The following is a 26,494-nucleotide window of genomic DNA, read 5'->3' on the forward strand; positions in this document are numbered from 1 at the left end:
TAACTTTATTAAGCATCCCTAGTATATTAGTTTTTCCACTGTTTCATATGAGCACTTCACACCTTCACTCCCTTCAGATCTTTCACATTTCTCTCCATGTGCCTGATATTCAACAAGAGGACATAGAAAGCCTTAAGCACGTACACACTCCCTTGTCTGCCACTGCCTCTGCCTCCACACACTCCTGTTGATTATTAAGAAGGAAGTCCAACACGTCCACTTTGCCCTTGGGCTTCATTTCCTCTTACCTGCTTGGGGACTTTTCTCCTGCAGTTACTGCTCTTGCACCCCTAAAACCTATTTTTTTTCAAGTTTCAGTTATTCATTTATTTATTTATTTATTTTGAGATGGAGTCTTGCTCTGTTGCCCAGCCCAGAGTGCAGTGGTGCCCCCAGCCTGGAGTGTAGTGGTGTGATCTCAGCTCACTACAACCTCCGCCTCCTGGGTTCAAGTGATTCTCCTGTCTCAGCCTCCTGAGAAGCTGAGATTACACATGCATGCCACCACACCCAGGTAATTTTTGTATTTTTAGTAGAGACAGGGTTTCACCATGTGAGTCAGGCTGGTCTCGAACTCCTGACCTCAGGTGATTCACCCACCTTGGCCTCCCAAAGTGCTGGGATTATTGGCGTGAGCCATTACACTCTGCCAAGTTTCAGTTATTTATTAATCAGTATAATCTCCAATAGATTACATCAACATGATTTCATGAATTTAGAGGATATTTCCTGGTTAAGTGGAAAATTGTGAGGATGGCTTCTGGAAGACCTTCATTCTAAAGCAGATTTATAACGAGACATTTCATTTAGAAATATGGACCTTCTGCGGCCGGGCGCGGTGGCTCAAGCCTGTAATCCCAGCACTTTGGGAGGCCGAGACGGGTGGATCACGAGGTCAGGAGATCGAGACCATCCTGGCTAACACGGTGAAACCCCGTCTCTACTAAAAAAATACAAAAAAACTAGCCGGGCGATGTGGCGGGCGCCTGTAGTCCCAGCTACTCGGGAGGCTGAGGCAGGAGAATGGCGTAAACCCGGGAGGCGGAGCTTGCAGTGAGCTGAGATCTGGCCACTGCACTCCAGCCAGGGCGACAGAGCAAGACGCCGCCTCAAAAAAAAAAAAAATATGGACCTTCTTTCTTCAGTTTGCTGTAATCCACATTTACCGAGTAGAACTTGTATTAATCATTGGGACCCAGCTTGTTCCAGGGCTCTGGGTTATTCTTTCTGTCCCAGCTAACATCTGGATTGAACAATGCCAGACACAAGACATACAGTGCTGCTCCAGTATCTCCAATAAATACAAAACTCCAATAAGTACAAAGAGGAGGACCAAGCTCAGATGCTTCTTGGTCTGACTGACAATCTGGTGGAGTGTGTTTGTGGCAGAGGACTCCTATTAGAAAGGAGAGAATCAGCCTAGCCACCAGGTTCCTGGCCTAAGTAGTATCTGCACTGAGACTGTGTGGATGTCCCAAGCCCTAGGACCTATTTTGTGACAAGCATCACACTGACCCTGGGGTATGAAGACCAATAAGGCAACACTCCTTCCCCAAAGCCCTAAATTTCCAGCAGTTAAAATCATATTCTCTTAGGGGAATATGTAAACCCCTATGTGAGCAGAGGTAGCTTAGGGTGTTAAAATAAAAACTTTAAACAAATTATTTTGAGCAGAGTTTAGCTGAGCAAAGAATGATTCTTGAATTGGGCAGCCTCCTGAGCCAGAATAGGTTCAGAAAGACTATGGCACTGCCCAGTGGTCAGAGGATTTATGGACAGAGAAAGGAAGTGAGGCACAAGAACAGCAGGACTGGTTACAGGTTGGCCTTATTTACATACAGTTTGTACAGTTGGTTGCCTGTGATTGGCTGAAACTCCACAATTAATACAAGAGTAGGTTACAGTCTGTTTACACATCCAGATAGGTTACAGTTCACTATGTACAGAGGAACCTTTTGAGGTAAGGAGACAGCTTTAGGCTAAACTTAATTTAACAAGGGATACATTGGGTTGGAAAGTTGGGGTGGGTGTAGGGAGGAGAGGCAAGGAAATAATTCCAGTGTCCGACGGAGATTTAGTAGGAACACTAAAAATCATCATTGTTTATTTGGAGCTAATTAAGTTTCCCATAATCATTAATAGTAATCTTACTCTCTTTTTATTGTAATTCTGGGCCTCTTTTTACTTTTAATAAAGTAAAATGCTCTTATTTGTGTGAGATCAGTCACTGAACTTGGTAGGGGTTCTTGAACAAACCTATGATCTGTTTTATGTGTTCTAATTTTTTTTCACTTTTGTTTTTCTTTCTTTTTTTTTTTTTTTAAGACAGAGTCTTGCTCTGTCACCAGGCTAGAGTGCAGTGGCATGATCTTAGCTCACTGCAACCTCTGCCTCCCAGGTTCAAGTGATTCTTCTGCCTCCGACTCCTGAGTAGCTGGGACTACTGGTGTGTGCCACCACACCTGGGTAATTTTTTTGTATTTTAGTAAAGATGGGGTTTCATCATGTTGGCCAGGATGGTCTCGATCTCCTGACCTCGTGATCCACCCACCTTGGCCTCCCAAAGTGCTGGGATTACAGGTGTTTTTTTCACTTTTCAATAGGTTTACTCATCTTTTAAAATAGAGAAGTTTTAAACTTTTATGAGATTAAATTATCTATTGATTTATAATGTTGTGTTTTGTTGTCCTGTTTAACAACATCTTCCTGCTCCAAAGCATACTCTTCCATTCGTTCCTTTAGCACTTATTTTCAGAATGCCTACCAAAATCTAAGATTTTGGTGGCTCCCAACATATTTATTAGGCAATCCTCTTCAGGCAACTTTCAATTTTCTTTGGGGAAGGGAGACAATAACATTTGAACAGATCCATTAATAATTCTGGATTATCATAAAGGCTTTGAGGGACATATACAGACTGATATGATCGCTACCACCTGGGGAAGGAGTGAAAAGGCCACTAAGATTGGATGCCAAGAGAGCTGAGGCCTGAAGGATGATGAGGACCATGTCCCACGTCAGGGGAAAGGTCTTCAGGTGGAGGGAAGGGCAAGGACGGTAGCTCTCAAGCAAGAAAGGGCATGGTGTGTAGCAGCAGCAGGGAGCAGATTGCTGTGGAGGGAGCTTTGTGAGCAAGGGGAATGTGTGGTGAGATGAGGTTGGGGAGACAGGGCACAATCATGTAGGGCCTTGTATAGGACCCTGCTGTCCTATGTCCCCCACCTCCTAACCTGACTCTTCTGGAGAAACTTCCTTAATAAATCAAAGGCATGGGTGGGTGCAGTGGCTCATATCTGTAATCCCAGGACTTTTGGAGGCTGAGGCGGGTGGATCACCTGAGGCCAGGGGTTCAAGACCAGCCTGGCCAACATGGCAAAACCCCATCTCTACTAAAAATACAAAAATTAGCTAGTTATGGTGGTGCATGCCTGTAATCCCAACTACTCGGGAGGCTGAGGCAGGAGAATCGCTTAAACCAGGGAGGCAGAGGTTGCAGTGAGCTGCGTTCACACCACTGCACTCCAACCTGGGCAACAGAGTGAGACTCCATCTCAAAAAAAAAAAAAAAAAAAAAAAATCAAAGGCATAAATGCACTCAGTGTCCACTTCTGGGGAACTTGACCTAAGATGTTGGCCAAGCGTTAATTTCCCCACTAGGTGCGGGAACAATCCAAGGATGGGAAAGCCCATGTAACATCACTGGGGACCGCTGAAAAGCAGCTTTAGTGGAATTTAGACAGAAGCCAAATTGCAAGGATTAAGAAGGAAGACGATATTGCAGACAATTTGTCATTCTTTTTGTGTGGCCTACACTTTCTGAAAACTCTTATTATGTTTGGGATATTTCCAGCCTTTTGCATCTTGCCTCACCAAAACAGAACTCAGAAAATTGAGATTCTCAGCCTCTCTAGCAGCTGGAATGCAGGAATGTGATGTATGCAGCTTCTCATCAAATACACCCATATTAACCATCTGTTCAGAAACCAACAGCTTGGGAAAGAGACTTTCTTGTGGAATCTTTTACTACAGTTGACCCTTGAACAACATGGGTCTGGGGCAATGACCCCTGTGCTGTCAAAAATCCACGTATTACTTTTTATTCCCCAAAACTTAAGTAGTAATAGCCTACTATTGACTGGAAGCCCATATAAACAGTTAACATATATTTTATATATGCATTATATACCATATTTTTACAATAAAATATGCTAGAGAAAAGAAAATGTTATTAAGAAAATAATAAGAAAAATATATATTTACCATTTGAAATGGCTAGGCTTTGTATTCCCACCCAAATCTCATCTTGAGTTATAATCCCCAGCTGTTGAGGGAGGGACCTGGTGGGAGGTGATTTGATCATGGGGGTGGTTTCCCCCATACTGTTCTCATGATAGCGAGTAAGTTCTCAAGAGACCTGATGGTTTTATAAGTGTTTGGAAGTTCCTCCTTTGTTCACTCTTCTCTCTCTCTCCTGCCACCATGTAAGATGTGCCTCTTTCCCTCACACCATGATTGTAAGTTTCCTGAGGCCTCCCCAGTCATGCATAGCTATAAGTCAATTAAACCTCTTTTCTTTATAAATTAATCAGTGTCGGGTATGTCTTTATAGCAGGGTGAGAAGGAACGAATACACTATTCATTTAGTGGAAGTGGATCATCATGAAGGTCTTCATCCTTGTCATCCTCATGTTGAGAGGTCGAGAAGGAGGAAGAAGAGGAGGGGCCGGTCTTGCTGTCTCAGGGGCGGCAGAAGTGGAAGAGGTGGAACAGGAGGCAGGAGAGGCAAGCACACTCACTGTGACTTTTGTTGAAAAAAATCCACATGTAAGTGCAGTTCAAACCTGTGTTGTTCAAGGATCAGCTGTATTTTTGTTGGGTAAGCAGTAGCAGAAGCTTTGGCTTTTTGAGCAACAGCAGTAGAAGTGGCCACAGCAAGGGAAATTTTGGTTTCTCTGCCAGTCTTGTGGCCTGGTTTTGGGCATTCTTTTTGGAGACTCAAACTCAGCAACTCTGGTTCTCCAGCACTTCCAACAATATCTTTTTAATAAACTTCTCTTTGGAATACCTAGAGCCAACTTTGATTGCTTGCAAACAGTAACTCTGCCTGAGAGAGCAGAGGATGAGAAATTGGAGCCATGGTGGGCAACCGTTTCAAAGTCACAGGAGACCAAAGAGAATGCTAGTAGGTGGGGCAGTCAGCCTCTGAGTTGGCCCCCAATCATTATTGCCTTTTAGGGTTCATGTACTTTTGTTGTGCCATGTTGTACCAGGTCTGCTCTGTGTGACCATCAGAATACAGAGGAAATAACAGTGTATGACTTCCAAAGCTAGTTTGTAAAGAAATTATAGCTTCTGCATTGGGTGCATGAATCGTACACCCTAGGAGAATGCTAGCCACCATGTTGTGAGAACACTGAGGCAGCCCTGAGGAGATTCTTACACAGAGAGGACTCCACTTGTCAACACCAATTTGCCAGCTTTTGCAGTGAGCTACCTGAGAAGTGGATTCTCTATTTCCATTAACCCTTCAGATACTGCGGCCTCAGCTGACCTGACTGCAACATTTTGACAGACCCCAAGCCAGAACTGCCCAACCAAGCTGCCACTCAATGCCAGACTCATAGAAACAATGGGAGAGGGGAAATACTTATGGTTGTTTCAAGTCACTAAGTCTTGACGTAATTTATTGTGTAGCAATAGATAACTAAAATATAATGCTTAAAGATGGTTTGTTTCTATAGGGCAGGAGAGAACTGAGTCTATTTATAACAAAAAGAAGGGACAGGGCACATGTAGAGAACTGCTGATCTAATGGCGAAGAGAAGTGAGCAAGGTTCAGAGAGAGAAGGAGGGAGGGAGAGAAGGAGGAAGGAAAAGAAGGAAGGGAGGAGGGAAAGAAGGAAGGAAGAAAGAAAAGAGAATGAAGGAGGGAGGGAAGGAAGGAGAAAGGCAAGAAGGGAGGGAGGGAAGGAAGGAAGGAGGGAGGGGAGAAAGGAGATCAAAGATGTAGGGATAGCCTTGGCAGGAAAGAGGACCTGTTTTTTCTTGAGATAGGAATAAGAAGGGAATGAGATAGATAGGGTTAAGGATGAGCATAAAGAAGAGGGTGGATTGAGAGCTCCATCATATCAGCAAAGTAGAAGTCAAGCAAGATCATTTGCAAGGACTGAGGCAGCCTGGGTGAGGAGGTCTATTTTGTAAGCTTACATTTATGTAGTGTTTTTTCAACATTAACAATTTTTCTGGGGGCCAAAGCAGGAGGATTGCTTGAGTCCAGGAGTTCAAGACCAGCCTGGGAAACATGGAGAAACCCCATCTGTACAAAAAATACAAAAATTAGCTGCGTGTGGTGGTGAGTACCTGTACTCTCAGCTGCTTGGGAGACTGACATGGTAGGTTATCTTGAGCTGGGTTTGCAGAGGTTGCAGTGAGCCGAGATCGCACCATTGCACTCCTGCCTAGGCGACACAGTGAGACTGTGTTTCAAAAAAACACCTTTTTTTTTTTCCCCAGAGACAAGCTCTTGCTGTATTGCTCAGGATGGAGTGTAGTGGCTACTTACAGGCGCCATCAGTGTGCACTGCAGTCTCGAACCCCTGGGCCCAAGGAATCCTTCTGTCTCAGCCTCATAAGTAGATGGGACTATAGGCATGCACCACTACACCTACCTTACATTTATTTAGCTTTTATTTTGTGCAGGCATTGTGCTAAGGTCCTTCCATACATAATTCCATTTAACTACTCTACCAGCTCTACGAGACAAATGTCATTTTGTTAAATGATTCTTTATAGATGAAGAAGCTGATGCTAATGGGGAGTAGGGAAGCAAGAGGTAAGCCAGTTCTGTCGGAAACCGGACTGCAGCTCTTTTCACTCCCTACACCCTTTGAGTGGTTTACTTAAGAATGATTACTGTGAGACTTTTTTTTTTTTTTTTTTTTTTTTGAGACGGAGTCTCGCTCTGTCGCCTGGGCTGGAGTGCAGTGGCCGGATCTCAGCTCACTGCAAGCTCCGCCTCCCGGGTTTACGCCATTCTCCTGCCTCAGCCTCCCGAGCAGCTGGGACTACAGGCGCCCGCCACCTCGCCCGGCTAGTTTTTGTATTTTTTTAGTAGAGACGGGGTTTCACCATATTAGCCAGGATGGTCTCGATCTCCTGACCTCGTGATCCGCCCGTCTCGGCCTCCCAAAGTGCTGGGATTACAGGCTTGAGCCACCGCGCCCGGCTAGACATTTAAAAAGTGATCAACAAGAGATTAGTCCAAGGAAAAGAAAAAAATGTCCTTCAAGAAAATATAGGACACTTGGTCTTCACAATTTCAACCGTAAATATAGCCACAAGGACAGACCGACGTTTTCTTAGCTGTTTAAATTGGCTTTGTGCTATCCTCAGACAGCCACATACGTCAAGAAACACTTAGATTGGGCCGCGTGCGGTGGCTCACACCTGTAATCCCAGCACCTTGGAAGGCTGAGGCGGGCAGATCACCTGAGGTCGGGAATTGGAGACCAGCCTGTTCAACATGGAGAACCCCTGTCTCCACTAAAAATACAAAATTAGTTGGGCGTGGTGGCGCATGCCTGTAATCCCAGCTACTCTGGAGGCTGAGGCAGGGCAATTGCTTGAACCTGGGAGATGGAGTTTGCGGTGAGCTGAGGTCACACCACTGCACTCCAGCAAAGTAACAAGAGCAAAACTCAGACTCAAAAAAAAAGAAAAAGAAACACTTAGATTGTTTTGCATGGTACATTTTAATGAAACTTTAGACATAACACCAAAAAGTTATGCACATCCTAGTTTATTTTTTGGAAAGGTAAAGCTATCAGCCATTTTGTGGAATGGTTTGAGGAAGTTGCCTCTATTAATATCTAAGGCTCTATGTTAACATAACAAAAGACGATTTCTTCTTTGCTGAAAATGTCAGCTCTTGGGTTAGAAAGTTGATTTAACCCATAAGGAGCCAAAGAGTAAGAAAGCAAAATCATAAAAAGGCATGTTGTTTTTAAAAATGGAGTTAGCCAGGTGTAAGGCTATGATAATGAAAATCAGATGATACTGCAGCAAGAATTGGCAGCTCGGTGGGATAGGTCAATTGTCAAACAGACTCCTTAGTGTGTTTTAGGAAATAATACATGATTAAGAAAACATCATAATGATTAATCAATTAATTAAAAGAGTTGAAGCATTAAAAGGGGTAAGCATCACAGAAATAAAAAATGAAAAACAAATGAATTATTCTGAAATCGATACAGGTGAAGGCCAACAGCATGCTCAATCAGGAAGGAGATAAGGCTGCTCGCTATCAGCGTGTTATCCTGCCTCCTGGAAAAATATGTAGTTTAATTATACCTTCCTTAGTGCATCCTTCTAATCATAAACACTACAGAAGAAATCACAAAGAAGGAGTCATGATTTTGACTATTCAATTCAAACATATAAAACTTCATGACTTTAAAAACCATTAAATGACTAATGGCAATCAAACAGAAAGAGCAAATGACAGAGAGTTAATAAAGTGAATATATGAACATCTCTGATAGCAGTAGCACTCCAGTAACAGAACAGACTATAGGATAGGGGATTCACTGGAGAAATAAAAATGTCAGCAAACAAATGGAAATGTCTTCAACCACACCTGTTATCAAAGAAATGCAAATGAAAACAATGAAGTGGTAATCTTAACCTGAAAAACCAGCAAAGCGCCCGGCGTGGTGGCTCACGACTGGAATTACAGCACTTTGGGAGGCCTGAGGCAGGCGGATAACCTGAGGTTGGGAGTTCAAGACCAGCCTGGCCAAAATAGTGAAACCCCATCTCTACTAAAAATACAAAAATTAGCCGGGCATGGTGGCGGCCGCCTGTAATCCCAGCTACTCGGGAGGCTAAGGCAGGAGAATCACTTGAACCCGGGAGGTGGAGGTTGCAGTGAGCTGAGATCACATCATTGCACTCCAGCCTGGCAACAAGAGCAAAACTCCATATCAAAAAAAAAAAAAAGAAATCAGTTGGTAGAGAGGCTGGCGAGAGCATGGTGCCTGCTGGGAGGGTGACTTACTGTAGATTCTCTGGAAAGCCATTTGGCGTTATGTATCAATAATCTGTAAAGTTCATACTACAGATGCACTTCTGAAAATCTATATGGAAGAAATAATCAGAAAGTCAGAACAAGATTTATATGCAAGAATATTAATCACAATGTTTTCTATAAGGGTTACGTATTCAAGAATATAAGAATATTTAAGTAAAATGTGACTTACTCATATAGGAATATAAGGTGATTAAAATCATATTCCTGAAGAATTTTTAGGGGCATGAAAATAATCATAATACATGCAAAATGAAACATCATGCAAACTATTTATTTTATGCTCCCAATTATGTGAAATAAACAATTCCGTTGGAAACAGGGCATGTAATGCTTGCAATTATATTTAAAATTACCAAAATATTAAGTGTTTAAGATATAGGGTGGACATTCAGGTGATTTTAATTTTCTTCTCCAAGGTTCTTCACATTTTCTGTAATGAGTATGAATGATTTTTTTTTTTTTTTTTTTGAGACAGCTTCTGGCTCTGTCACCCAGCCTGGAGTAGAGTGACACGATCTTGGCTCACTGGAATCTCCATCTCTCAGGCTCAAGTGATCCCCCCACCTTAGCCCCCCAAGTAGCTGGGACTACAGGTGTGTACCACTGCACCCAGCTATTTTTTTGTATTTTTGGTAGAGACAGGCTTCACCATGTTGCCTAGGCTGGTCTTGAACTCCTGGCTTCAAGCGATCCACCTGCCTTGGCCTCCCAAAATGTTGGGATTACAGGCATGAGCACCACGCCTGGCCACGAATCGCTTTTATAAAAGAAAAGCATTATTGGAAGTAAAACTTCTCATGATCTCTGAAGATGGTTCCCTGGCTTTCCTGCAGTCAGTAGGATTCCAACCCGGGTAGAGAATTAGCCTCTTGATTTAACATCAGAATTGCTTGAAATAAAGCGAGAATTCCCAACACATCTCAACTGTTTGGGGATCATCTGAATGAGTTTCAAGTAAGTCTCAGTGAATTCTTTTTCCATAAAAACTCAAGAAAATAAGGTGAGAACAGATGCCAATTACAGGGCCCTGGTGGCACAACCATAGCTCACTGTAACCTCCAACTCCTGGGGTCGAACCATGCTTCTGGCTCAGCCTCCCAAGCAACTAGGACTCCAAGTGTGTGCCCCCATGCCTGGCTAATTTTCATTTATTTTATTTATTTATTTTTTTGAGACGGAGTCTTGCTCTTGTTGCTCAGGCTGAAGTGCAATGGTGCAATCTCGGCTCACTGCGACCTCCACCTCCCGGGTTCAAGTGATTCTCCTGCCTCAGCTTCCTGAATAGCTGGGATTACAGGCATGTGCCACCATGCCTGGCTAATTTTTGTATTTTTAATAGAGATAGGGTTTCTCCATGTTGGGCAGGCTGGTTTTGAACTCCTGACTGTCAGGCCTCTGAGCCCAAGCCTGCACGTATACATCCAGATGGCCTGAAGCAAGTGAAGAATCACAAAAGAAGTGAAAATGGCCATTCCTGCCTTAACTGATGACATTCCACCATTGTGATTTGTTCCTGCCCCACCTTGACTGAGCGATTAACCTTGTGAAATTCCTTCTCTGGGCTCAGAAGCTCCCCGACTGAGCACCTTGTGACCCCCGCCCCTGCCTGCAAGAGAACAGCCCACTTTGATCGTAATTTTCCACTACCCACCCAAATCCTATAAAACTGCCTCACCCCATCTGCCTTCGCTGACTCTCTTTTCGGACTCAGCTCGCCTGCACCCAGGTGATTATAAAGCTTTATTGCTCACACAAAGCCTGTTTGGTGGTCTCTTCACACAGACGCGTTTGACACTGACTTCAGGTGATCCTCCCGCCTCAGTCTCCCAGAGTGCTGGGATTACAAGCGTGAGCCACTGCACCAAGTCTAATTTTTATTTTTTGTAGATACGGATCTCACTATGTTGCCCAGGCTGGTCTTGAACTTCTGTCCTCAAGCAGTCCTCCCACCTCAGCCTCTTAAAGCATTGGGACTGCAGGCATGAACCACAGCATCCGGCCTCAGGCTCTGTTTCTGACAAGCTCTCAGGTAATGCTGATGCTGCTGCACAGCAAACTACAATTTGAGTAACAAGATCGAGTCCCCACATAAACCAAAAAGTTTCTGAGATAAGTCTCGATCAATTTAAAAGTTTATTTTGCCAAGGTTAAGGACATGCCTATGACACAGCCTCAGGAGGTCCTGATGACAGGTGCCCAAGGTGGTCAGGCTACATCTTCTTGCTTTTGTACGTTTTAGAGAGACACAAGACATCAATCAATACATATAAGATGCACATTGGCTTGGTCAGGAAAGGTGGGAAATTGGAAGTCAGGGGTCATAGATTCGTCCAAAGATTTTCTGATTGGCAATTGGTTACTATCTACAGACCTGGAATCAATAGAAAAGAACGTCTAGGTTAAGGTATGGGATTGTGAAGACCAAGGTTTTACCATGTAGATGAAGCTTCCTGGTAGCAGGCTTCAGAGAGGATAGCTTGTAAATATTTACAGACTTAAAGAGTCTGTTCCAGCAGTCTCAAGGTCTGTGTTGATGTTAATGGTAATAAGGCTTGTCCCACCCCCTCTTCCCATCATGGCCTGAACTAGTTTTTCAGGTTGACTTTGGAATGCTCTTGGCCGAAAGGAAGGGTCCATTCAGATGGTTACAGGGCTTAGAATTTGATTTTTGGTTTATGCTATCTCAGAGGACAGCCCAACCTTTCCTGTTTACAAATATAAAAGATTTTGAAACAAGTTCATCAGCAAGCATTAATTAGATGAGTAATGTGCATCTGGTGTCTGGGAGCCCACATCTAGGGAACTGTTCTAGGGTCATTGGGTCATTAGCAGATTAACAAATGACTTCATGGTGCAAGTGCTTTCACATGCATATGGGGATGTATATACATCTTTTGAAACAAGCGTATTTTTGTGCATTTCTAGTGAATGTCTTTTAGGAAATTCTTGGGCATTATATTTCATCTTTCCTGATGGAGTTGCATTAGTGATCAAAAGAACAAACCACCAATCCTTTTCCCTTGTCTTTCTTCTTTTTCCCTTTTACAAAATCTCTGGTCTCTGCATGTGTGTTCAGTAATAGGAGAAGCTAAGGCCTCCTGTGGGTCCTAGGAAATGCATTATCTACTCTAAAAATAGACAAGAGCCCATTGTCTCATGCAAAAGTAAATCCCACATACTAATCCAGCAGAAAGTGATCTAGCCTTTTAAAAGATTTATTGGTTTCTGATCTTCCTCTCTATGCATAACTATTTTTCATCTCATTCTGTGACAGATAAGTTGAATTAAGTGAGAGTTGAAATAACTTCTTTTAAAGAAAAATCATCTTTGTGTTATAAACCTTTGAGGTTTAGCAGGCCTCAAGATTCTTGAAGAATCAAAACAGTCAGTGAGGAAGAGAAAAGTAACTGTTATTATAGAAATAGCTGCATTCCCAGCAGTGGTGTGCTGTAAATGTTTAACAACCAGCTCTCAATAAACAAGAAACACTGCCAGGGGCTGGGGTGGGGAATTATGGGGAGTGACTGCTAATGACTGTGTTCCTTTTTTGGTGTGATGAAAATGTTCTGAAATTTGATGGTGGTAGTTGCATAACCTAATGAATACATTAGGAAACCACTGAATTATACAATTTTAAAAGGAAACAACAACGATTCTCCCTTCCCCCAATATTATTTGCATTATCTGCTAATTTCCATAATGTTCATTCTCCCACTATTGCAGATTTCAACACCACTGCTTCCCAGTGTGGCAATTGTTTCCTAGCCACAGGGGTTTAGGAAGAAGGTGAGGGGTATACAGGATTCCTTCTCTGATTGCTTTTGCTAGCTTTTTTCTTGTTTTTTTTTTTTTTTTTTTTTTTGCTTGTTTGCTTTTGTTGTGTTTTCTGTCTCGAAGTAGATCAAGATGTAGTGAAAGCACCCTGAGTGGGATATGAGTCTGATATTCGTTCCTTGACTAATCCAAATATTCAGCCACACACTTAGCACCTCCTCATGCTGGGCTCTGTGCTGCATATGTGCCACAAATTGTAAGGTACCAAGAGTAACCCCTGCCACTGAAGAGACCACAGTCTAGCGAGGGATAGAAATATAAAAACACTATTGCAGAATGTGAGTATGCGTATGCTAGAATAGAGGTATGCGCACTCTGATTGAGAGAGTTACTTTCCCCCATGGAGGAGGAATAGTGGTGGTGACATCAGTGAATGTGTCAGATAAGAGATACCTGACCTGGGAGCTGGGGAAGAGCACCACAACTGAAAAGAACAGCATGAACCAAGGCATAGAGGCACAAGTGTGATGGGGTGCTGAGGACACAGGCACTACTAAGTTGTGGGTAGCTCACAGGTTCATCAGTGGCCAGGATGTAGGATGTAAAGTGACCTGAAAGATGGGCTTGTATGCTTTCCAAGTCTCTATGGGCCATGCTAAGGAGACAGCACATTATGGTGCAGGAAATGGGGAGCCACTGAGGTTTGTTAAGCAAGGGAGAGACAAGCTCAGATCAGCAGTATATCACTTTTTAATGGTAAGAAGGATACATGGGCAGGAAACAGAAGTGGGAATAAGCTGGAATTGAGTAGGCCAGAGAACAAGACTGTGTTATTCCAGGTGAGAGATGAATAAGCCAACAGTGTAGGGTACAAAGTGGAGGGGATGAAGTGGAGAAACACATCAAGGTAAAATGTATAGAACTGAACATTTAACTGAATGTGCAAGATGGAGCAGATGGTGGAGTCAGGCTAATACAAAAGTTTCTGTCTTGGGTGACCAGATAAATGGTGATGCCCATAAAATGCCTATGGATGGTAAGCACTGAGTGAATATTTGCAGAAGGTGGCACAAATATCTGGATCATAGAGGAGCAGCATGGTATGATGGAAGGCAGTCAGAGTGAGGAGTCAGATTAACTTTGCTTGCATCATAGCATGGTTTGGTTGCTTATTATAATCGTTGTGGGACTTTGAGTAAGTTTCTTTTCTTTTTTTTTTTTGAAATGGAATCTCGCTCTGTCACCCAGGCTGGAGTGCAGTAGCACCATCTTGGCTCACTGCAATCCCGGTCTCCTGGGTTCAGGTGATTCTCCTGCCTCAGTCTCCCGAGTAGCATGTGCCATCACACCCTGCTAATTTTTGTACTTTTTTTTTTTTTTTTTTTAAATAAAGACAGAGTTTTGCCATGTTGGCCAGGTTGGTCTTGAACTCCTGACCGCAAGTGATCCACCCGCCTTGGCCTCCCAAAGTACTGGGATTACAGGCATGAGCCACTGCAACTGGCCAAATTTCTTAATCTCTCTGAATTCAGCTTGAATCCATGTGTGGGTGAGAAGAGATTTTGTTTGTTAGTACTGGAATTATTTTAGTTGGAGGGATTTAAAAAGCCTACAGTTATTTCTAAGATGAAGTGGGAACAAAAAGGTAGTGGAGGCAGAAATGTGTTCCCTGATCTACATACAGCCATTACAAACAGTGAGTCAGTCTTACTTCTTGATATTTGGAGGATTTCTGGGTACCAAGTGACTTTTGTTTGTGGTTAAAAGGCAGAAGAAGAAAGACTGATGCAGTTCAAATCTAATTAGAGGGAAAACTCTGGTGGCTCCTCAGTTGGGAAGCTTGATACAGCAGAAGGCCCTTGATACCCGTGCTGTCAGGAGTACAGAATATGTCTTTTTTGAGAATTCCGAGTAGTTACAAACTATCAGATACATGGGAAGGGGACCCGTGCCAGTTTTAAAGTAAAGCGGGAACTGAAGCTGTTAAATACGTATGCGGGAAAATTGAAAATACTTTTGAAATAGGCAAAGCAGATTACTGGATATCTTGTCCAACATACTTTTCCAGATTATCTCTACAGCTTCATTGTTTTTGAGCTATTTTGCAACTCTGTAATTGTAGACAACTGATAGCAATGCAAATGATTCTTGTCCAGGCATGCAAATACATTTTGTCTTGTGGAGAGGCAATTGATTCTCTCACATCCTTGTGGAAAAAGCAAATTTTGCATCTAATAAGAAATTTCATTTGATTGTGTTTTGGGATTTACATTTGTGTCTGCTTTTTGGTTTCTCCTTTGGACTTCTTGCAACATCTTACTGGTTTCCTCAATAGTTAATGAGCTGAATAAAATCGGTGAATTCATTTTATATGAGGATCATGTTTTACTCTTTAAAAAGGATGATCTGGCTGGGTGCGGTGACTCACGCCTGTAATCCTAGTATTTTGGGAGGCCAAGGCGGGTGAATCACTTGAGGTCAAGAGTTTGAGACCAGCCTGCCCAACATGACGAAACCCCGCCTCTACTGAAAATACAAAAATTAGCTGGGTGTGGTGGCTCATGCCTGTAGTCCCAGCTACTGGGGAGGCTGAGACAGGAGGATCACTTGAACCTGGGAGGCAGAGGTTGCAGTGAGCCAAGATCCTGCCACTGTACTTCAGCCTGGGCAACAGAGTGAGACTCTATCTCAAAAAAAGAAAGAAAGAAAAAAGAATGATCAATTAATGAGCATCACAGTTACATTTTACACATTGAAAAACTAGGGTACTAGGATACTAGCCCCAGGGTATCCTCAAGGTGCTGGTGGAGGACAAATAAGGATCCAGGGCAGAGGAAGGCTAGTAAGACTCCAATCTGGGGTGCATTGTAGGGCCAGCTTCTACTTTCCCAAGGCTGGGAAAATTCCTCCTCATGTAGACCTTAATACATATACGTCATCAGATTTTTGGTCTTAACATGGGTCATCAGATTTTTAGTCCAGGATAGAACTGTGTTTCACTGTATTGAGGTGAAAGGGGTAAGTAAATTAATTTCTCCTCTCCTCTCCTCTCCTCTCCTCTCCTCCCCTCCCCTCCCCTCCCCTCCCCTCCCCTCCCCTCCCCTCCCCTCCCCTCCCCTCTCCTTCCTTCCTTCCTTCCTTCCTTCCTCCTTCCTTCCTTCCTTCCCTCCTTCCTTCCTTCCTTCTTTCCTTCCTCCCTCCCTCCCTCCCTTCTTTCTTTTTGTTTTTTTTTGTTTTTGTTTTTGTTTTTTGAGATGGAGTCTCGCTCCTTCGCCCAGGCTGGAGTGCAGTGGCCAGATCTCAGCTCACTGCAAGCTCCGCCTCCCGGGTTTACGCCATTCTCCTGCCTCAGCCTCCCGAGTAGCTGGGACTACAGGCGCCCGCCACCTCACCCGGCGAGTTTTTTGTATTTTTTTTAGTAGAGATAGGGTTTCACTGTGTTAGCCAGGATGGTCTCAATCTCCTGACCTCGTGATCCGCCCGTCTCGGCCTCCCAAAGTGCTGGGATTACAGGCTTGAGCCACCGCACCCGGCCTCTTATTTTCTTTCTTTCTCTCTCTCTCTCTTTTTTCTTTCAAGGCCGTATTTTGTCACCCAGGCTGGAATGCACTGGCACATCATGGTTCACTGTAGCCTCCGTTTCCAGGACCCCAGTGATCCTCCCACCTCAGCCTCCCACGTAGCTGGGACTACAAGTATGTACTACCACACCCAGCTAATTTTTAAATTTTTTTTATAGAGATGAGGTCTGACTATGTTGCCGAGGTTGGTCTTGAACTCCCGGGCTCCAGTGATCCTGCCTTGGCCACTCTAGGTATTACAGTACTGGAATTACAGGCATGAATTGCCAGTCCTAGAGCGGTAAATAATACCGTTAAGGAGAGGGGAAACTCAGCCAGGATTCAGAAACTTCTCTCTACAGCACATCAGGAAATTCATCTAATTTTTGATTGCCTTAAAAGCACGGATCTGTGTCTCCTCACAGCATAATGATGCACTAACAATACATAGAAGAGACGGTCAATATTAGTGAGAGGAGGGCTTGTTTCTTTCTTTCTTTTTTTTTTTTTTTGAGGCGGAGTCTCGCTCTGTCACCCAGGCTGGAGTGCAGTGGCCAGATCTCAGCTCACTGCAAGCTCCACCTCCCGGGTTTACGCCATTCTCCTGCCTCAGCCTCCCGAGTAGCTGGGACTACAGGCGCCGCCACCTCGCCGGGCTAGTTTTTTGTATTTTTAGTAGAGACGGGGTTTCACCGTGTTAGCCAGGATGGTCTCGATCTCCTGACCTTGTGATCCGCCCGTCTCGGCCTCCCAAAGTGCTGGGATTACAGGCTTGAGCCACCGCACCCGGCCGGGCTTGTTTCTTATGGATGACCCATTTAAAAAAATACACGACGATCCAGTTTTTCTCAGGATGGAGTCAAAACAGGTCTCAATAATTCGTATCACAGGACACTAACAGCATGAGGCAATCCTTCAGGAAGCAAAGAGAGTTTGCAAAGTCCTTCCTTGTGGCCTGAGGAAAATGACTTCCGGGTACTCAGGACAGCCCAATGTGATCAGTCTTCAGAATATGCGTGTTTTCTTGGTAGTGAACTAACTGCACAATTCAGGTGGGGCAGGATGTCTGGGTGCTGAAGAACGGGAGTGGAGGTAAGGAGCGCCTTGTGGGGAAAGGAGAGGCGAAGGCATGGAGGCATAAAGCATTGGGGTCTCTAGGATATAAGACATGTGCGATGTGGCCAAAGGAGTTTTTCTTTTTTTTTTTTTTTTTTTTTTTTAGTGACCGAGTTTCACTCCTGTTGCCCCCGGCTGGAGTGCAATGACATGATCTTGGCTCACTGCAACCTGCGCCTCCCAGGTTCAAGCCATTCTCCTGCCTCAGCCTCCTGAGTAGCTGGAATTACAGGCATGCGCCACCACTCCCAGCTAATTTTGTATTTTTAGTAGAGATGGGGCTTCTCCATGTTGGGCAGGCTGGTCTTGAACTCCTGAACTCAGGTGATCCCCCCTTCCTCGGCCTCCCAAAGTGTTGGGATTACAGGCGTGAGCCACCGTGCCTGGCCCAAAGGAGTTCTTGAAGGAAAATGTATCTATTCTAAAATAAGAAAGAGGCCGGGCGCGGTGGCTCAAGCCTGTAATCCCAGCACTTTGGGAGGCCGAGACGTGCGGATCACGAGGTCAGGAGATCGAGACCATCCTGGCTAACACGGTGAAACCCCGTCTCTACTACAAAATACGAAAAACTAGCCGGGCGAGGTGGCGGGCGCCTGTAGTCCCAGCTACTCGGGAGGCTGAGGCAGGAGAATGGCGTAAAACCCGGGAGGCGGAGCTTGCAGTGAGCTGAGATCCGGTCACTGCACTCCAGCCCGGGCGACAGAGCGAGACTCTGTCTCAAAAAAAAAAAAAAAAAAAAAAAGAAAGAAGCCAAAAAGGAAACAACAAAACAAATCCAAAAAAGGAAGAAAACACAAAAGATAAGTAGAATAAACAGAATAGTAAACAAAAAAACCCGATATTTTAAAAAAACAAAAGAGAGAAAGTTACAGCAAATCCAATTATCAAACAAAAACTATAAGAGAATAGTTCGTACAATCAAGATATTTGAGAAAATTACTTTCTCGGAAAATGAAAATTGTCTTATTCCAAACCTATGCCCAGTTAAAAATCCAGAAACAACTCCCCAAACTGTGCAAGGTCAACATGAAAAAATTTTGTAGTTTTTTCCTGAAATACGCAAAATAGTAAATAAATATTGGAGCAATAGTGTGTGCTCCTAATGGGCTAAGTATTATAGGGATTTTACTATCAGCCAAATTAATCTATAAATTCAGAACATTCCCAACCAAATATCAAGAGAATGTATGGGCAAAATAATTATACATTTCCTCTGAAAGAGATAACACAGAATAGCTATGAATACTGGAACAACAAGAAAACAATGAGGAGTAAGGGGTCCCCCCACTGCCCCCCCCAGTGGAATATAGCTGGGGTAATTCAAAGTATGGTGCTAGACTCAAAATACAAATTTGAACAAGTTGATAAAAAATGTTGAGACATGAAGCTATTTGGAAAGAGATAAAATTAGGCGCTTACCTCATTCTAGAAACAGAAATAAAGAGCCAGACCTCAAGAGCAGAACCATGAAAGTATGAGAAGAAAATATTTTTATTTTTAAAATAATCTTGGGAATGGGAAGGCATCTGAAGAAAGATATAAAACCCAGAAGTCTCAAGGGAAAAGAGAATTAGAGAACTACACACAGAATTAGTATGTAGATTTGACTACATATAGAATTTTAAAAGTTTTGATGACAAATGACATTGTAAAAAGTTAAAAGAAAATTGGCAGATGAAGAGAAAATTATTAGTATATAGGAAATATAAAAAGTTCCTAAAAACAATTAGAAAATACAAAAGAATAGATATGAGCAAGAAATGTATGAAAGAATTAAAACAAATGGCTGGCCAGGCATGGTGGCTCACACCTGTAATCCCAGCACTTTGGGAGGCCAGGGAAGGCGGATCACTTGAGGTCAGGAGTTCAAAACCACGCCTGACCAACATGGTGAAACCCTGCCTCTACTAAAAATACAAAAAAATTAGCTGGGTGTGGTGGCAGGTGCCTGTAATCCCAGCTACTTGGGAGGCTGAGGCGGGAGAATTGTTTGAACCCAGGAGGCCCAGGTTGCCCTGAGCTGAGATCGTGCCATTGAACTGAAGCGGGGGTGACAGAGTGAGACTCCATCTAAAACAAATAAATAAATAAAATAAATTTTTAAAATGACCAATAAACAGATGCAAAAATGCTTAACTTTGCTAGTAATTAGAGGAGTACAAATTATAATTATAGGTGATAATTTGTGGGCAAGAATATAGAGGAGCAAGTATTCCTACTATTGATCAGAATTTAATTTGCAAGCTTTTGAAGGGCAAATTATTACAATTAAATTAGTTTGATCTAGGAATTATACATATAGCAGTGCCTCTAAAGAAATACTGGCATCCGAGCACTTTGGGAGGCCGAGGCAAGTGGATCACAAGGTCAGGAGTTTGAGACTAGCTTGGCCAATATGGTGAAACCCTGTCTCTACTAAAAATACAAAAAAATTAGCCGGAAGTGGTGGTGGACGCCTATAGTCCCAGCTACTCGGGAGGCTGAGGCGGGAGAATCGTTTGAACCCGGGAGGCGGAGGTTGTAGTGAGTCGAGATCGGGCCACTGCACTCCAGCCTGGGAGACAGAGAGAGACTCCGTCTCAAAAAAAAAAAAAAAAAAGAAAAGAAATACTGGCATATGTACATGAGTGTATATACAAAGACGTTCACTGTAGCGTTGTTTAAAGTAAAAAAAAAAAAAAAAAAATTAGAACCACCATAAATGTCCAGCAAGATGAGGCAGGAGTAGCAGACATTGATGGGGAAGGGAAGTGTCCACTTCACATATTATTCTTTATATTTCCTTGTTAAAATAATTAAAAAAAAAAACGAGATGGGGTCTTGCTCTGTTGCTGAGGCTGGAGTCTAGTGATGTGATTGTAACCACAGCTCACTGCAACCTTGACTTCCTGGGCTTAAGTGATCCTCCTGCCTCAGCCTCCTGAATAGCTGAGATTACAGGCATGTGCCACTATGACCGGCTAATTTTTTAATCTTTTGTAGAAATGGGGTCTCTCTATGTTGCCCAGGTTCGCCTTGAACTCCTGGCCCCAAATGATCCTCCCACTTTGGCTTCCCAAAGTGTTGGGATTACAGGCATGAGCCCTCATGCCTAGCCTAAAAATTCTTTTAAGCAACAATGCAAATGATACAGGAGTTAAGAAGAAATTACTTAGGCAGACAGTGAGGATAGGGAAATTCTTGCTAAGGTTTTTCTTTTAATTAAAGGCAGCCCCAAATCATTTTCCTTTCTTTTTCTTTCTTTTGATACGCAGTGTCGCTCTGTCGCCCAGGCTGGAGTGCAGTGGCCGGATCTCAACTCACTGCAAGCTCCGCCTCCCGGGTTTACGTCATTCTCCTGCCTCAGCCTCCCGAGTAGCTGGGACTACAGGCGCCCGCCACCGCGCCGGGCTAGTTTTTTGTATTTTTTTTAGTAGAGACGGGGTTTCACCGTGTTAGCCAGGATGGTCTCGATCTCCTGACCTCGTGATCCGCCCATCTCGGCCTGCCAAAGAGCCGGGATTACAGGCTTGAGCCACCGCGCCCGGCCCCATCTTCCTTTCTAACTAAGAGCAGCCGTAAAATTGAGCTGCAGAGATAGATGCCGGCAGTTGTGTCAATCATGTCCAAGATGGCGGCTGCATCTTCCCTTCTCTTTGTCAGCCACATGTAAGGTAAGTAGGTGGTGCTGCCAAGGGGAGAGTTCATTTGCATAATAAAATTAGGGTGGGGCAACCAGCCTTCCCAGCGCTAGGTAAACATCGTACCTGATGGAACCAATCTGTGAGCCCTGTGTAAATCAGACTCCGCTTCCTTAAACCCGACTATAACATCCGGGGCATCTGACATCAGCTGGTCCTTTCCTCTTGGAAGTCAACTCTCTCACCACAGAGAGAGCTGTTTTCTTTTCTCTTTCTTCTGCCTATCAAACCTCTCCTAAAATCGTCCTGTGTGTCCATGTCCTAAATTTTCCTGGCTCAAGAAAATGAACCCTGGGTGTTTACCCCAGACAATGTAGCAGCTTCACAAACATGTTTACTTATTTAGGTTAAAAAAAAAAGAAATAAAAAACAATGTGAAAATTATACTAACATATTTAAAAAGTTGTCTCTGGATAGTGGCATCTTTAATGTATACTTTTCTATATTATTCAAATAATCCACAATAAACTAGGATGATTTTTTTCAATCGGGAAAAGAATGATTCAACATATAACATTTTGAATATTCCATGTATTTCCATTTGTATGTAAAAAACATGATCGGCAAAAATACTGGAAGAAGATAAACCTGTAGGATGGCAGTGGTTGTATCTGGATGATAGATATATTGGTGATTTTCTTTTGCTTCTGTTTTTCTTTCTTTTCAAAGTATTCAGTGATGTGCACACTTTTCTGTTAAACTTTAAAAGTATATTTTGTTAAAAGATGGTGGCCTGTCGTGGTGGCTCCTGCCTGTAGTCCCAGCACTTTGGGAGGCTAAGGCAGGAGGATCCCTGGAGCCCAGGAGGTGGAGGCTGCAGTGAGACATGATTTCACAACTGTACTCCAGTTTCAGAGCAAGGCCCTGTCACCCAAATAATAAACACATGAAAATAAAATGAAGCTAATGTAGGTGCCCCTGAGCTTGTATGCATATGGATATAATTTTTAAAAAACTATTCTTTGACAAATTACAAGAACCAGCATGTATTCAACACCTCTTCTAAAGAGATCAACAATCCATCAGGGCTGTTGTCATGTCGTTTCATATGTGCTTGCTTCTGAGGGCCTAAAGAGAGAACACTTCGGTTTTTTAATAGCCACAATTCGGGTATAGGCTTCAGAACAGAATTCTGACCTCCTATTTTATAGGGGAAAATGCCCTTTAAGACATAGCCTCTGGGCTGACCAGATCATTAACTTTAGTTTAGTAAGGTCATGGCAGAGAAAACAAGCAGTGAATTCCATTTTAATTTTAGTGTATTACCATTTCTTGAAGTTTTCTTTTGGGGAATGATGGTTTTTAAGGAGTTAATGAAAAAGGAATTCTGATCTTTGTTTCTAATTCATTTTCTCCATTCTCATTTGCATTTTATTTGTTGAAGTCATTGCTAAGCCACATCTGAATGAAACAAGAATTCCCTGGGGATAGGGATATTTACTCCTTATTTACCATCTACTTGGTGATAGAAAGCTGCACAGAAGGAGGAAACTGAGAATTAATATGGTTGCACATTTGCATTCTGTATCTCAATAAACTTTTCTAGCTGAAAGCTATTTTGAGGCCAGGTGACGTGACTCACACCTGTAATCCCAGCACTTTGGGAGGCTGAGGCGGGCAGATCTTGAGGTCAGGAGATCGAGACCATCCTGGCTAACATGGTGAAACCCCATCTCTACCAAAAACACAAAAAAATTAGCTGGGCGTGGTAGCGCCTGTAGTCCCAGCTACTCAGGAGGCTGAGGCAGGAGAATGGCGTGAACCTGGGAGGTGGAGCTTGCAGTGAGCCAAGATGGTGCCACTGTGCTCCAACCTGGGCAACAGAGCAAGACTCTGTCTCAAAAAAAAAAAAAAAAAGCGATTTTGAGGCCTGGCACGGTGGCTCACGCCTGTAATCCCAGCACTTTGGGTGGCTGACGTGGGTGGATCACTTGAGGTTAGGAGTTCAAGACCATCCTGGCCAACATGGTGAAACCCTGTCTCTACTAAAAGTACAAAAATTAGCTGGGTGTGGTGGCACACGCCTGTAATCCCAACTACTCAGGAGGCTGAGGCAGGAGAATCACTTGAACCCAGGAGGCAGAGATTGCAGTGAGTGGAGATTGTGCCAGTGCACTGCAGCCTGGGCAATAAAGCAAGACTCTGTCTCAAAAATGAAAAGGGAAAGAAATGAAAAGCTATTTTGAGTAGTTTTTTGGTGGCCGAGGACCAGAAGCACAGAGTCACTTGAAACTTGCCCATGACTGACTTGCATGTCACTGGCTCCTTGCACCATTTTACTACCTTCATTTTGTTTGTTAATACCCCAGAAACATATTTTTCATAAATCAAACTTTCCTTTTCAGAAGCCCTAGGCATTTTCAAAGCCGCAGCAAAATCAACCTCGAGATCTAAAGCCATTCTCCGTATCATTCATTTACTGCTGCCACAACCCAGGCCCAGGGAAATCTCTTTCTTTAGCTAAAGAGGCACCATTACCTCAGCTTCCCTAAGGCTCTTGTGACATAAAATGGCAGGACTTTTATGAAAATGTGTTCAGTTTTGCTGAAGCATTGCCTTTGGCTGTTGTAGTCACTGCAGTTCTGTGTTTGTTCAGCTGGAGAGGTCAAATGATCTGTTCTTCCAGAAGTTAATCATTTATGACAAATTTGCTTGGCTAACACATGCACTCTTTGTCGCAGACCAGCACGGGAGAGCGCAATTTGCCTTTGTAAAAATGCTCGTATTCTTCGTCGCACTTTTTCTCCTATTTCATACACTAGCTTCAGGCCACTAGCTTTTCTCATCCCCTTCTCTACATCATCTCCTTCTGTCGCCTCTGGTCACCCCCTTTCCTCCCTTGTCAGTTAAAGACACAGAACCTGCCTTCACCTGCCAGGGCACATCAGGACTCAAACACGGTTCTCATGATTGACCAGAGGTGGATTTTCTGAGGAAGCTTAGCTTCAGGGCCCCTTGCTTGCATGGGGTTGTAGCAGCGTGTTCACACTCATTCATTGTAAAATGTACAAATGCCAGGTATCTTAGCCTCTCTCTACACATAATTATTCTCTGTTACATTGCTGTAGAACTTTCTCCTTAGTTCAGCTAAGAACAGGGTCCCTGTCACACAACCATGAAAGATTAGGCTCACAGACCCTTTAAAGGGTGAGAAGAGCAGGGTTTATTGGGTGAAAAGGAAAAAAAGGGAAACAGTGATTTTCAGCAAAGCGAGAGTCCTGTTAGTAGACTTCTTGCCTCACAGACCGACTCCCAGGTACCACCTGGAGAGGCCGGGTTCCTCTCTCCTGCAAATGGCACCAACTTCCCGAGGTTCCACCCCAGTGCACACTCCTCCCAGTGCGCAGGCTGGTTAGATGTTCTCCGGTGACCCCTTTATGCTCAGATGTCTCAACATCTCCCCTAATATGGCTGGACTTCAAGAGGCTGTGGACATTTTGGGGAATGATCTAAAGGAAAGTGGAGTTGGGGACACATCTAATTTGGATTTAGTGGAATATGCTTACTTGGTTTGCACTCTGTTCGTGCCTGGCTACTGTTCAGTTATGGCTGGCGGACTTCTTGGAGAAATGGCTCCTAGGAACACTTCCCCCACCCACTCTGCCACTCCCCTGGCATAGAGACTTAAGAGACATGAGAGGGCAGACCCAAGAGTCTCACTGTGGGACGAACATGCACATGATAGCTGGTACCCTAACTATGTGAGAGGCAGGGGAGAGACATCGCCTGAAAGCTATGGAGCCTGAAGCCAGTCTCTGGAAAACTCCTCTAAATGGTCAAACTTACATGTGAGGGAAACTTGATAGAAGTCTTGCCAAATCTGACCACAATCCCAAGAAACTTACATGACATCATCAAAAGAGATTGTGATACTGGAGGAATCTTCTACACTACTGACTTTATTTTATTATTATTATTATTGGTATGGAGTCTTGCTCTGTTGCCCAGGCTGGAGTGCAATGGCACGATCTCGGCTCACTGCAACCTCCGTCTCCCAGGCTCAAGCGATTCTCCTGCCTCAGCCTCTTGAGTAGTTGGGATTAAAGGCATGCCATCACGCCCAGCTAATTTTTGTATTTTCACTAGAGACGGGGTTTCACCATGTTGACCAGGCTGGTCTCCAACTCCTGTCTCAGGTGATCCACCTGCCTCAGCCTCCCAAAGTCTTGGGATCACTGGCATGAGCCACTGCTCCCAGCCTGACTTAAAAATTTAATCAACCAGGCTAGATTAAAGACATTTACTCTTATGTTGTATATTATGAAATCTTTTTTTTTTTTCTTGAGGCGCTGTCTCACTCTTTCACCCAAGCCAGAGTACAGTGGTGCAATCTTGGCTCACTGCAACCTCCCTCTCCCGGTTCAAGCAATTCTCTGCCTCATCCTTCTGAGTAGCTGGGACCACAGGCATCTGCCGCCATGCCCGTCTAATTTTTTTGTATTTTTAGTAGAGATGGGGTTTCACCAAGTTGGCCAGGCTGGTCTTGAACTCCTGACCTCATGATCCACCCACCTTGGCCTTCCAAAGTGCTGGGATTACAGGCGTGAGCCACTGTGCCCGGCCATGAGATCTTTATCATATGAAGAGATGGTCAAAAAGTATGCAGTTAACAATGCAGGAAGGTAAATCTTATTAAGATGTGTCAGGATTTTAATTTTTATTTATTTTTACATGCTATTCCTTTGTATTTTATGATGCTCATGAATTTTTTGCCAGTGTTTAAAAATTTGTATTTCGTTGTGACTTCTGATTTCCCTCACATCTTTAACCAATTTTGCATTCTTTTCTACAAAATGAAACTTGAAGGTGAAATCCTCCTCTTAATCTTTTTAAGCTACCATATTACAGGGCAAAGACTTCTATACAATAATTCTCAACCCAGATACTGGTAAGTAATATATTTGAGGCTGGAAAAAAGTCCATAAAATATTGGAAACTGCTATTATGAATCTGCACTCAGCTTTTTCTAGTTTCTATAAAATAAGATTTCAGCTTAGAGGACATCCATTCCCACATGCTAGAACAACACTCAAAAATCTCTAAAAATATAAAGCAACGTTCAGTAGGGAGGAAGCCATGTCATAAGAATAATTTGGCTGGTTCTTAGGAACAGTTAGTAACTAGGCACAGCCAAAATCAGTGTGTTTGTCTTCTAACAGATCATAATACCAGGTGGCAAAGAAAAAGACGGAAAGGAAATGCATGCAGTATGTTTCAAAGGGGGTTGTTGTGTTATGCAAAAGGCATGGATCCCAGAGGAAGCCATGTGCCTTCCC

At 43.5% G+C, this 26,494-nt stretch overlaps 1 pseudogene; it reads right to left on the reverse strand.

Annotated features, from left to right (window-relative positions):
* Nucleotides 1-1,109: 1,109 nt before the first annotated feature.
* LOC117099465 lies at nt 1,110-23,618 on the reverse strand (annotated as a pseudogene).
* Between the last annotated feature and the right edge of the window lie 2,876 nt (nt 23,619-26,494).

Source organism: Trachypithecus francoisi, unplaced genomic scaffold (assembly GCF_009764315.1).
Source record: "Trachypithecus francoisi isolate TF-2019V2 unplaced genomic scaffold, Tfra_2.0 Lachesis_group16, whole genome shotgun sequence".
In the NCBI taxonomy this organism is placed as follows: Eukaryota; Metazoa; Chordata; class Mammalia; order Primates; family Cercopithecidae; genus Trachypithecus; species Trachypithecus francoisi.